At 38.2% G+C, this 13,758-nt stretch overlaps 1 protein-coding gene and 1 pseudogene across 1 annotated transcript in view; both read left to right on the top strand.

Moving 5' to 3' along the window:
• The first annotated feature begins 303 nt into the window (after positions 1–303).
• Positions 304–13,758, top strand: part of Ets96b (Ets96B) — a 59,959-nt gene continuing 46,504 nt past the window's right edge. The window contains exon 1 of the mRNA XM_070316711.1: positions 304–355. The gene's annotated coding sequence lies outside the window, so the exon portion shown is untranslated. The remainder of the gene's footprint in view (positions 356–13,758) is intronic.
• Positions 7,394–7,991, top strand: LOC138931756 (uncharacterized; annotated as a pseudogene).

The raw sequence follows: 13,758 nt of genomic DNA, 5'->3' as shown, positions 1-13,758 counted from the left end.
GTTAGAAAATTGATTTTACGCTACGTTACTCGTTAATAATCATTAGGGATCGTCTGCGACTTATATCGTGAACTAATTACAGGTGTCGAGCTGATTAACCGACGTCGTCACGATCGCGCCTTTTATGCCGTGCGCGTCCACGGCCCTCGTCCGTCCGCTAATGTTCCGTCTAATGGCGGACGAGTAACAGTATTTTTGTTTTCCTACCAGCCCCTGACGACGAGCGCCGAAAGGAGGGAAACAGTTACGCGACCTATGAAGAGCATCGCGCGAGTGATAATGATGATGTTTGCGATGGGGAAGCCGCGAACGTGGCGTGCATCGAGCGAGAGGCGCAAGCAGCATCGCCGGCTCGGTGAGTCGCATGAGCATCTTTATATATCGCATGACCGATTTCGCTTATGTTTGTTTCCAAATATTCGTTAATATCAGGGTTGGGAAGTAACGCGTTACTTGTAACGCCGTTACCGTTACAGTTACTTTTTTTCGGTAACTGTAACGGTAATGGCGTTACAAATTTTATTTGTAACGGAAAAAGTAACTTCGTTACATTTTTCGGTAACGAGTAACGAATTTAACAGTTACTTTTATCGTTACTTTTTTCAAATTTTTTGATTTATTTAACATATTATTCTTGCTATTGTGCGTGATAAAATTTTTATCTTAACCGTAAAGCCGTAAGCAAATCGACCAATTAGCATTCTTATTATGTTGTAAAAATGCTTGAATGTGATTGATCAACTTATGGCTCTTGCAGACCAGTGCGATTACGCGACGCGCGATATCCAATGAGAGCTTTATCTTTTCGGAAAAGCAGAGCTCTCATTTACTACCAGTTCTAAGTACCTTGCAACGAAAATTAGAAAATCTCAATAAATCTGACCTTATAGATTGCCATTCATTAGTTGAAGCTATTCAGCAAGGTTTAAATAAAAGGTAACTTATTAATTTGATTAATACATATGTTATTTAATTTTAAATAAGGATTTAATTGAAAAATATTATTTTATTTTAAACTATTGATTCAAAAGTATTAATTTCAATAAAACAAACAATGTCGCTTAATTTACTATATTTGATTTTAGATTTCTTACAATATTTGAAACAAAAAAATTAATAATAGCAGCATGTTTACATCCAAAATTTAAGTTAAACTGGTTAACCGGAGAAAAAAGAAAACGTGCTGAAAATTAGTTGGAGGATTTATTGGGAATCCGATCAACTGAAAATTCTTCAAAAGCTGGAAAATCTGACGATCACGATGATTTTTTCATTTTTGAGCAAAAAACGGTGCAAAATTAATCTGAACAAGAAGAATTGCAACGGTTTTTAAAATCAAATAATTGTAATATAGAAATGTTAAACGACTATCCAAAACTTAAAAAACTTTTTATTAAATATAATACAGCTCTACCAAGCAGTGTATCTGTAGAAAGAATGTTTAGCATCGGTGACTCTGTATTAACACCACAAAGAGGGCATTTAAATGATGATACTATGGAGCAACAAATTTTATTAAAAATTAATAAAGAATTTCGATAAAATTTAATCATTTATTTTGTAATAAACCTTGAATGAAATCTTGCTTACAATTTTTTTAAAGTTTTTCTTATGCAAAATAATTTATTAGTTTGTATTGTAAAAAAGTAACGGAAATTGTAACGACTCGTTACTTTTTAGTAACTGTAACGGTAACGAGTTACTTTTTAGAAAAAATAATGGTAACGGTAACGAGTTACTTTTATAAAGTAACTTTCCCAACCCTGGTTAATATTCTGAATTGTGAGATAAAGTTTTTTATCGAGTGACAAAAGCTGGAGCGACCTGTATCTAAAGGCGGAATTATTTTCCCAACTTTACATTATTTTGGCATCTTTTACAATTACGGTAACAATCAATTCGCGATGGCAGATTTTTCGCATACGAATCCTAAAACATTATCGCCGCGCGAGCAATCGATTCTTAGTAAAGTAAAATCCGCCCTGTCGATACACCCGGTAGTGGTCAATGAAAAGTCGCCCGGATTACACGGGAGTGCCCACAATGGCTGCATTATAGTTATTGCCGTTAGTACGGACGCTGATGACAGCATTACCGTGATTGCCAGTTAACGTAACGACCGAGTCGCTGACCAGCGTCTACCAGCGACACGTATGTACCCGGGGCTTTCTGGACACGAGGTCGACGACCCTTGACCCCGTACAGGCTGAATACGAGCGTTTCCTCAAATGAAGAAACAAATTGGCAATCGGCGCGTACCCGAACGGCTGCTTGATCGCATTAGAGAGAATAGAATAATGTCAGCGCGTTTTCAGTCCCGCGAGCTTCTCGCAGAGATACGCGCCAACGCTCTCGACCAGAGATATCGTTCGCAGGATCACGAGATTTTATTCACGCATCGTATCAAAATATCATATAACGTGTCATGATATCTTACACCATTTCATCCTTTAGCCTTTAAACGCATATCTTTCGATGTTTACAGTTTATATTCGCGTGTTCTCTTACGATTATACATATATTCCGCTAGAAATACATATATTATACTCTGCGTGAGACATGAATTATATTCAGAGGAAACATTATTTGCAAAGATACGCGCTGTTAATAATAATTATGATATAATCTACTGTGGCTAATCGATAAGCTATATCGATAAAAGTGTAAAATTTCTAATCGTGTTCGCCTCGATGATGCATAATTATACGCTTGCGTAATCTCGCGCCATTCATCTGGCACAATCTATGTCCCCGTGTAAAAATTATTCCCCAGCCTTTACCCCGCGCATCGGGGCTTCTACAAAAGGAGGTTAGATGATGGGTATATCTCCCCATGACGTAATCGGCGTTAACGAGCGAAACGATTTCGTGCCCGGCCACGAGATATTCGCGAGAGCGCAAATTGAACGATGAGGCCCGCGCGTACTCGAGATAAATAAATGCCGTTGGGGGGAGAGATGGAAGATGCGGGTATCGTGGAAATCGGTCGCGGAATTGCCGCTCGAATAAATTTGCAGAAGTCTTTATGTATAATTCTTTTTTCACCACCGCGTCCCCCTCGTCGCTCGACGATTCGATGAAAGAGGAGGCACTCGTCGGAATCGGCCGCGAAACCGCGCGCTTAAAATGGAAATTGGAACGAGAGGCGAGTTTCGACGCGATATTAAGAGGCGCGATCAATCTCAATTAATACCGATTAAATAATATTATAAAATTGATTGATCAAAAATTTAAGCGGGAGTACATATTATTTGTCAAAGGTTTGCGCGAGCTGTTTACGTAGCCAGCAACAAGCTTATCCCTCGGAACAAATTTATCCGCCGGTCGTCTCGGCGTTGTCGGTGTCGCCTTCGTCAGACCGTGCTCTTTCTAGCCTGGCCGATTCTCGTTTACGGTCTCGCGTTTACATTCGCCCGTCGCCGGCGTACACGTGGTAACTGTTTCGCGCGTGCCACAGTATAAACGCGCTGTCAATGCAAATAAGTCGAGCCCATCGTTTCTGGACGAAGGGCCGATCGAGTGGTCGACCTTCCTTCTTCCATTTGAACGGATCAATAACAGTCAATTGAAGTACCTTGTGTTACGGCATGCTGCGGGAGCAATATTCTTGGATTATAAAATCTTCTTTTTATATATCGATGCAATTATTTAAATAAAAAATAAGTATCGATGATGAAAAAGTATTGTAATTGTAAAATTGTAACTTTTTAAGGAAAATTTATTCGCATAAGGATAATTTCTTCCCAAAGACGTTTGGGATGAAATCAATTCACTAGAAGCAAGGTATTAAATAAATTGCATTGATTAGAATTACGATATTTTTTATTACGATTATTGATCGAATAATATAAGAGAGTAATAATTAAAATATGATGTCGAAACATACATTTTGATATATTATAGTGTACTTGCGTACACTATACAGGGTGTTCCATTTTGAAGGACCCACTCAAATATCTCAGAAACACTGCGTTAAATCGAAAAATGTTTCAAACAAAAGTTGTGTGGCTTCAAGGAGGCCGTAAGATGGTGACAATGATTTGACCTTGGAAAATCATTTGAAGGTCATGTGAAGGTCAACTTTAAAATCTTATTCGGAAACCCCCATTTTTTATTTAGTATTCTTATAGTTGACATCGAGAGCTTTCCAAAACACTATAATAAAGTATTTTTTTATTAAGTACTTCTTGAGTTATTTTATATTTTGATCTGACATATTTTGATATAAAAAATAAAATATTTCGTAAAATATTCAGTTTTCGATCATTAAGAAAAGAGTATACGAGTGGTCTAGGACACCCTGTATATATATATATATATATATATATATATATATATATATGTATATATATATTCGATGCTTTATAACTGCGCATAAGTTTGAACAAACAATGCATCTCGCATGAATATTCGCAAAATACTACTTTAACGTTCTTACTTTATGATTGTATAACCGCTAAACCTTGACACAATGTATGTGAAATGATTTTAATTGAATGTATAATTGATTTCTGCCATCTATTTTTCCGGAAGTGAAGATGTTATATATTCGTATACAAGGTGTTCTAGACCACCCGTACATTCCTTTTCATTCAAGAATTTAGCATTTCAGAGAAAAACGTTTTCAACAAAAATTGTATGGTTTTGAGGGGAATATAAGATGGTGTCATTGGTTTGACCTTGGATGGCATCGTTAAGGTCAAGTCAAGGACACCTTTAATTTCTTAAATGGAACCCCCTATTTTTCATTACATATTCTTGTGGCTTATCTCGAGAGCTTTCCAAAACACTATAATAAAGTATTTTTTTATTAAGTACTTTTTGAGTAATTTTATATTTTAATCTGACATATTTTGATATAAAAAATTAAATATCTCGTAAAATATTTAGTTTTTGATAATTTTACCGTAATACTTCTATGTACAGAATAATGAGACGAATCAATTAGCATAAAAAAAAATTATTTTTAAGAAAATTATTTACAATGTATTTTTTTAAACAAATATTAATTTTTTTTGGCACTAATTAATTTGTCTTATTATTTATTCTGTACATAGAAGTATTACGGTAAAATGATCGAAAACTGAATATTTTACGAAATATTTTATTTTTTATATCAAAATATGTCAGATTAAAATATTAAATAACTCAAAAAGTACTTAATAGAAAAATACTTTATTATAGTGTTTTGGAAAGCTCTCGATGTCAGCTACAAGAATACTAAATAAAAAATGGGGGTTTCCATTTAAGATTTTAGAATTGACCTTCACATGATCTTCAAATGATTTTCCAAGGTCAAATTATTGTCACCATCTTATGGCTCCCTTGATGCCACACAACTTTTGTTTGAAACATTTTTCGATTTAACGCAGTGTTTCTGAGATATTTGAGTGGGTCCTTTAAAATGGGACACCCTGTACGTCTCGAGGATGGCAAAATAATCAACTGACACGTTATAAATCTGCGATACGCTAACGATAATGACGCTCGCTACAAACTCCGCGACAAAATGCAGGCTCCTGCTTTTTGCAGTATTCGTGGCACGCTACTTTCTTAACGCGTCCCTAGTAAGAAATTCAACTTCCCCCCTTTTCTTTCAACCCTTCCTTTTTTTTTCACGCGAGAACGAAATACACGAGCGTGTAACGGAGCGCGACTCCAAAAATACCGTCGCGCCGGAATATGAAACCAGAAGTAACCAGTGGCAAGGGCCGGGCTCGGCATCTGGCACGGCCGACAAAATATAATAACATAGCACACGTGCGCATACACCTACACCTACACGCATGCAAAGGCTATGTACCAGCCCGCACGTATATACGCGCGCGCTCGGATAAGCCGCTCCTGGATAATCTCGTGGACCGCACGTGCGATCTCCGTAACGTCAGTTTGATTCTCTTCGACAATTTGTTGACATTTTTTTTTTTTTTTTTTTTTTAAGCTTGTATGACGTCGAAAAAGCTATTTAATTTTAACGGCAAATTATGGGAAAAATGTGTTTGTTTTTTTAGGGATTTCTTTTAAATTCGCTTAAAATTACTTTCACTTACTCTTTAGCATTTTAATTCGAATTTCATTACCGAGATATATTTATTCGTCATTGGAATTAAGATCGGATTTCGCGCTTAATTTATATACAAGCGTTGGAAACGTAAACGAAACGATCTATTCTGGACGCGAACGAATCTGTGCGTTCTGCGAGCCGATTCGACGTGCTCGTCTGGCGTGTTCACACTTCCGGGGTGTTGCCGAAGGATATCGCCTTCCATCCCAGCACTTTTTTTTTATCTTTCTCGTACACGCGACACCTACGGGAACGAGCTTCCGGACGAGAGAGAACGTGACCGCGTTTCCGCACCGAGTCCCGACTCCGAGAAGACCCGCCGAGGATCCGATGCGGATAAAGTGCGACGACGATATGATCCTAGCTGGAAATAGACGACGCGGATAAACGTGTTTCGATCGCGTTACTCGTTTTTGCTAATCCAGAATTAGTAATGGAACGAGGAAGAAAAAGTCCCTTCAGCGCTTCCCGATATCTAATTTATGATACGCGAGGCACATTCCTCCGCGCTTGCACAATTTATTATCCCGCAAATGGCAGACATTATCCGCACTAGGTAGCAACTGCTACTAAACTTGCACGTAGGCCGCCATCATTGAAAACAATAAAACACGACGCCGGACGATTTTCGCCCGACGAGAGAGTAGCGCAAAAGTGGCCGGCTCGTAAAATCTCGTTTCCCCGACGGTATTTTACCGCTAATTGCTAGGAAATCCGCTTGCAGGGCAAAAAGCTCGGCTTGTTCGAAGTTGCAAAACAACGAGGCGAAAAAACGTCGGTGATTCGCTCGCTCGCGCATTGTTGCGTCGGCTATTTGCATCGCGGAAATCGTCGGAGCTAGCTGTAAATCAATGTCCGAGACCTTTAACGCCAATTCCACGATATTAATGAGCAAGACGAAATACACGTGTGTTGGTAAATTCTTCTCTATGCGAGCGATTCGCTCGAAGCCGTATAGCGACAGCCGTGCTCCGCTTGAGCGATCAAGCGATCACTGTAGCAACGGATCAACGATCAATAATCCGCATCAATTAGCAAAAACGATCACTCGTGGATCCTCGGGTAGCCGTCTGATTGTCTAGCGATTAGGATCTTATTGTCGCTGTAATAACCCAGATTCGAATTCTGGTCACGATAATGTTCTGAATTCCTTCTTTATTATTTTCTTTTTTATAAACAAAAGCAGAGAATCTTTAAAAGAAAATACTCTTCTTCAAATAGCTAATTTAATCTTCCTAGAACTTAAATGATATATTTCGCGGATAATAGAGCGATGTTTATATACTCCAATATTTTAGGCCTGCAACGCATTTAGGGGGACCGGAAAGTAATGTCGTTTCTGCGCATGTCGATATTCGTTTGTCATTTATCAGCTCATTGTGTACTTCAAAGTCGTGCCAAAGACATTTTAAGGTTAGAGTGACTTGTTTACTCGTAAATAATTAAATCTTAAATTTCTTTTTGCAATTTATGGTGAAATGACCAGCCAAATATCAGAAGAGGTACATATCCGGCATTGTATGCTTTTTGAGTTTCACAAGGGTAGTAACGCAACAGTTGCTACCAAAAACATTTGCGATGTTTATCCAAGAGTATTAGACGTTCGTAAATGCCAAAGGTAGTTTTTTAAGTTCAAATCCGGTAATTTTGATCTTTTCGACTCGTATCGATCAGGAAGACCAACAACTTTAGACAATGACATGTTAAGGAAGTGGAAGCAAATCCGTGTCAGACAATCGAGGAACTGTCAAACACTCTTAACCAACCTTGGTCGACCATCCAAGTACATTTGCAGCAAATTGGTAAAGTAAGCAGAGCAGGTGTTTGGGTCCCGCATAATCTGTCCGAAGAAAACAAAGCTAACCGGTCCACCACACGCAACTTATTGCTTCAGCGGCACAATACAGAAGCGTTTTTTGATCGCTTAATCACTGGAGATGAAAAATGGGTCGTCCATGATAATCCAAAACGCAAAAGGCAGTGGCTCTCTTCGAATGAATCGCCACGAAATACAGCTAAGCCAGGTTTACACCCCAAAAAGGCGCTTTTGTGTGTTTGGTGGAGTATTCGCGGGGTCGTTCATTTTGAAGTGCTGAAAGCTGGACAAACTCTGAATGCAGACCTTTACTGTGAACAATTGGATCGAGTAAATCAATCTTTAATTGAAAAGTGCCGAGCGATTGTCAACAGAAAAGGCGTTATTCTGCAACACGATAATGCAAGACCGCACTGCGCAAGACGAACCCTGGAAAAAATTAATGAATTGGGGTGGGAGGTATCGTCTTACCCACCATACTCGCCCGATATTACGCCATCGGATTTCCATTTATTCCGATCGCTACAACATTTTACAAGTGGCAAAAAATTTGAAAATTTGGATGATGTCCAAAATGTCATCTCCAGATATTTTGCTCAAAAATCAATTGATTTTTATCGATCTGGCATTGAAAATTTGCACACTAGATGGCAAAAGATTGTTGATAACGAGGGTGATTACATCATTGATTAAAAATAAAAACTTGTTAAAAATTTATCTGTTTGAATTTAATGTAAAAAAACAACATTACTTTCCGGTCCCCCCCCCGGTCCCCAATATTTTCTATATGATTGGATACGCATGTTAGCCATCGATCATTGTATGAAACAATTTCTCAATGTTTTAATTTGAAGGAAATAGAAACAGACACGTACATATATTATCGAAGTTCGATTAACGCGCATTATCGTACATCTGCGTTCGGTGCGCGATGAATCACACTGAATCTGATAGTTGCCCTTCATCGAACAGCTAATCTTTTCAAGTTTCTTTCGAAACTTGTCAACAATTCTACGAGATCTGCTTTCTCGTAGACGGAAACAAATTGAATGTCTCAAGCACAAGTTTCTTTTCTTAACCAATAATTTCTAAGCCCGTATGCATTGAAGATTGAGATTGAAAATCGAAATTTCATAAGATTGAAATTTGATCAATCGGGACAAAGAAATTTCAACTTCTTTTCTTCTAATTTCACTCTTCAATCTTCAATGCGTGATATAGGTTTTACGCGGAATTATCTCGTCTTTTATTTATATTCGATTATATTATATTCATTACGTTGATGAATCCGTGTCGCAGATTTATTAAAAATTCTGCCATTAACGACAAAAACATATGTGACTCGACACGGGCTGTGAAATGTTATCTAATCGATGGAACGATTAGAATTTGCGAGACAAAAATTATATACCGTAATGTGCAACATATTGATTAAGACATTAAGAGAAAAGGTCGAGTTTTTCGTTGCTCGTTTTAGCTCGCAAATTTACGCCATCGACGAAACATTATATAGTCTAGTCAAATATTATGTTTCTCCTGAAACGCGTCGCGACGCTCGTGCCGCATTTGAAAAGGAACTCGAACGAGCTTCTTCTCGATCGTCGGCTCCTTCACGTAACGCGCGCATATAATACCGGGCATTAAGGTGTGTTTCTCTTGGCAGAACTCCAGCGTTTTCGCTCGCGCGGCTAACATACGTTATTATCTCGTAGAATTCGATTTTCAGTCTTGCCGTGCCGTGCCAAGATATTCTCGCGGCCTTCTTCGCACCTTGTCGCCATCGAAATTGCAATGGTCAATGGTATAGATGCGCTTAAACTGATCGCGCGATCGTAAGACTCATTCTTTCAATCACCTATCTGTCACACGAGATAGGCACGTATTTTCATGAAGACGAGCTTATCTGTTGCCCAAGCCATATCTTTACAAACATACGCTGTGTCCTTGGCAGAGTCTCGGTTCAAAATATTGTATTTTCTACATGAGACTATTACCCGTATTCATAGTCCGTCCTTGAGGAATAAGGATTCCTTGTTCCTCGTTCCACGTTTCATAAACTTTCCTTGACCGAACAAGGAATCTTACTGGCTCCCTTATCTCAAGGAAGGTCACGAGCTCCCTTGAGGAGTGATGCGACCTTTTTAGCAGACGATACGCAGAATATAACCAAATATAACCTCCAAAAGTTAGTTTCGTTACATTTGTGGTTTTGTGGTTATTTGTTGTCGCGCTCTCAAATTGAAAGTGTATAAAGGAAAAAGGGATAATGGACAATGAATTTGTAAATGATTCTGACGATGGATTTGAAGACGAAAATCCAGAGAATCGGATTCTGTGGCGGATTCCGAAAAGATACATTCGCGATTGGGAAAATCCTGTGGAATTTTTTGAAGATACGAAAAAGTTTTCATATGTATTATATGAAATTAGTTGCAGGCAGCATAAAACGGTGCTGCCTCCAGTCGGTCACTAAAAATCCCTAAAATATTCCTTCCTTCTGAAAGGAAGACTCGAGGTCCATCTATGAAACAAGGTGGCCTTGCAGATTCAAGGAATCCTTCATGGAGGCTTCCTCCGTCCTTAAAATAAGGAAGGACTATGAATACGGGTATATATCTCATTCGTGTATAAATATTATGGCTAAAGAAAAATTTAAAAAAGAAACGTAAGATTTTTCTAAAATTCAAGTAATTAAAGAAGTTTGGTTATAGCGATCCAATAAAATTGTTAGAATTTATATTTGCGCCAATATATCGATGCGAAAAAGAGAGGAGACGGTTTTATCTTCTCGTGAATCCGTAATCATAGACAATCTTTAAAACAAGAACAAGGAAAATCGAAGCGATAAATGTCGGCGATGAAAGTTGATGCTGATCCAGCTGATTGCTCGATCTTTGAATAACTTTTAATCATTGATCGTGTGCCCAAAACGTTATCGAAATTTTCGACTTTCACGTTACATTTCAAACGAAAAGAAGAAAAAGATAAAATTGCAAGATGCAAAACATGCTAATAATAATTAGTGAAGCGTGTGTAAAGTGATTTCGCGCATAATGATGCTCACGTTACTCGAATAAATGCGCCATCTTGCGTAAAGCGCTACGAGCGGCATATTTCCAACAGTGTATCTCCCGTAATTACGTTAACAACGCTTCCTACGAATACCGTCGCGCATATATAAGCTTAGTGATCTAATTATAAAATCAACGAGGAGGGTGCAAGCGAAAGAGAGAGAGAGAGAGAGAGAGAGAGAGAGAGAGAAAGCGATTCGAGGAGGGCTCGAATTTATTGGCTCGTGCCTACTAAATCGTTAGACCGCTTTAATGACCGCAGGAACGCTCTCTTTATCAGCGTCTATAAATTTTATCAATGGAAATGCCTAACGCATCGTTTACCATGTCCGCGGCTGAAAGAAAGATCGGCACGAGGAATGCAACTGGACAGATCATCAATATCGAGTTGGGATGTTTCCGATTTGGGAAAAAAAAAAAAAAAAGATGATTTGATGAATTTATAATTTGTTCTATAGAATGCTGTTTGGAATGTATAATAGTATAAACTCCGACAAAAAAATCGTTGTTTTTTTACATTACGTCACGAGAGATTCTAATGAAAAGAGCGTTGTGTGGTTGAAACGAGGTTGGAATTGAAATATCAAGAAGGCAAGTGCCATAGTTACGGGCACACATTCTCCGTTTTACGATTCGCTAACAGCTTTAAAGAGCGTCGATAAGCCGGGATTGCAATTACGCGACGCGTTTCGAGATAGAATTTTTTTTTTTTTTTTTTTTTTTTTTAATCAGAAAGAGAGAACAATTAGCAACACTATTCGCGCGTTACCTGCGACGCGATTTTTTCTCTCATTATCACGGTGAATAATTAGAGACGTAATGCACTTAAGCTTGATTTATGCATCCGTGATATTATATTGCGCCATTTATCAGTTTTCTTTTTTCACGACGAATAAATTACCGCGTCGAGCCGGTCTTCGATATCGTTGCACCTTTGACAGCGCGATATCGTTTATGACTCAATCAGCGTTTTCAAGTCTTAGATCAAGTTTAAACTCCTCAATTAAAAAAAAAAAAAAAAAAAATTTCAATGCTCTCGTAAGCAGTATCAGGCGATTTGCAATTTATTTGAGAGATTAATTTTAGTAAATTGGGGATTCATGTGACAGTTTCACTGAATAGATAAAGCATACTGATTATTCTTTATCGTCGCAAAAAGATATATATATATTATTTGTATAATGGAGAAGTAACACAGCTAGTGTAATTTTATAAAGCAACTCTATTAATTTACGATTATCTATTTATATATAAATGATCGATTCTTTCGACTTGGAATCGATACTTTTTGGGGAAAAATTCCTGTATATCCTGCGCGTGAATCGAAATTTAATAGCCGCAGGTACGTAGTAAATTCATCGGTGGGAAAAGCGTCTGTCAACGAGACAAATATCCGCCGTATAAATATTACTTTTTGCCGCGGGAGATGGGAGGAATTCACGGTGACACACTGCTCTCGTTGGCGGTATCCTTTTCGCTTCTTTTTTTTTTATTTCCGTATATCTAGGAGCGACACACGAGGGTCCGCGCATCGCCCCATAGAATCTGAAGAAGGAACCGGATGCATCTGCAGGGATGCAGCCGCATAAAAGATTCATTTCTTCCTCGACTCTATGTCGCCGTGGCGAAAAGTCATCTTAAACAGGCGGCAAGTACCAACGATTCCAGCAAAGAGTCAAGGGAGAAAATGATCGAGCGAAGATCAAAATAAAGATAATGTAAACAATTAGAGAATGGGAGAATTTAATTTTTTTTCTCGCATATCTTTGTAGATATCATTAAAGAAATTAACTCGACTCTTATGTACGAGAGTCTTTGTCACATCTCGAGCGAGAAGCGCAAGACTCAGACGAGCGTAATTATTCATAATTATTCCGTCATGAATCAACGACGTTGCATGCCGGACGACGATGCCGGTTATTATTGCGCATTAAAATGTAAACCACATGCAAGCAGGTCGTCCTAGAGATTCGAGCAAAGCGGTTCTCATTATTGCAAGTTGATTAGAATCGCGCTTATTAATAGGAACATGACATGGCGCGACTTTTATCAATTTTCTTTAGCTTGAAAACTAACTTACCTAATCACGTAAACTTAATCTTGTGAAATCGTCTTGTTGCGGCAGCCGCTCCATTATCAGCCTTATCGGTAAGTCATCATCGATAATCGGGACTGCTGACGTTAATCGAGAATTTCATCTTTAAAAAAAGAGAGAGAAGTTCTTCACGCAGCGAATATCCGATCTCTTCGAAATGAAAGAGGCATGTACACGGTGAAATTATCGGCTAACATCGCGCGCTTAATTAAATCGTTCGAGTTAAGTCAATGAGCGGAAGAGGAGAGTCGGCTTGTTAGCGGAAATTCAAGCACTCGATGGAGATCGATTTTAAATGTTACGGTTCAAAATCTTCCGACGGATTCGATTAAAGCGCGAATCGATGCTGATCGTTATTAATGCCGTGCTCTTTCTCGGTAATCATCGAATGCATCTATTACGACGGGATGATAATATTCGTCACGCTGATTTTATTTGAAGTAAATCGCTTTTCTTCGTCGTTTCTCTCTTCTTTTTTTACGCAGGACTTTTAATGAAATTTTTGCATGTCGTCTTTAACTGTTACGAATTGGAATCTCTTTTACAAATTTCAAAAAATTATATTCCTGTCTTCTGTGTGAAAAGGATTGATGTTTTGAATTTAATATTTATTAATCCTGACACAATCGCTCGAGTATAATTTTACTTGCTAAGATAATGTTGATAAATCGCAGCGAATTAATAGCGGACAAATTGAAAGTAATATACCGATA

This window comes from Polyergus mexicanus, unplaced genomic scaffold (assembly GCF_030449975.1).
Source record: "Polyergus mexicanus isolate NDT 795.1 unplaced genomic scaffold, iyPolMexi1.0 SCAF_3, whole genome shotgun sequence".
NCBI lineage: Eukaryota > Metazoa > Arthropoda > Insecta > Hymenoptera > Formicidae > Polyergus > Polyergus mexicanus.
This window is presented reverse-complemented; position numbering and strand designations above follow the sequence as displayed.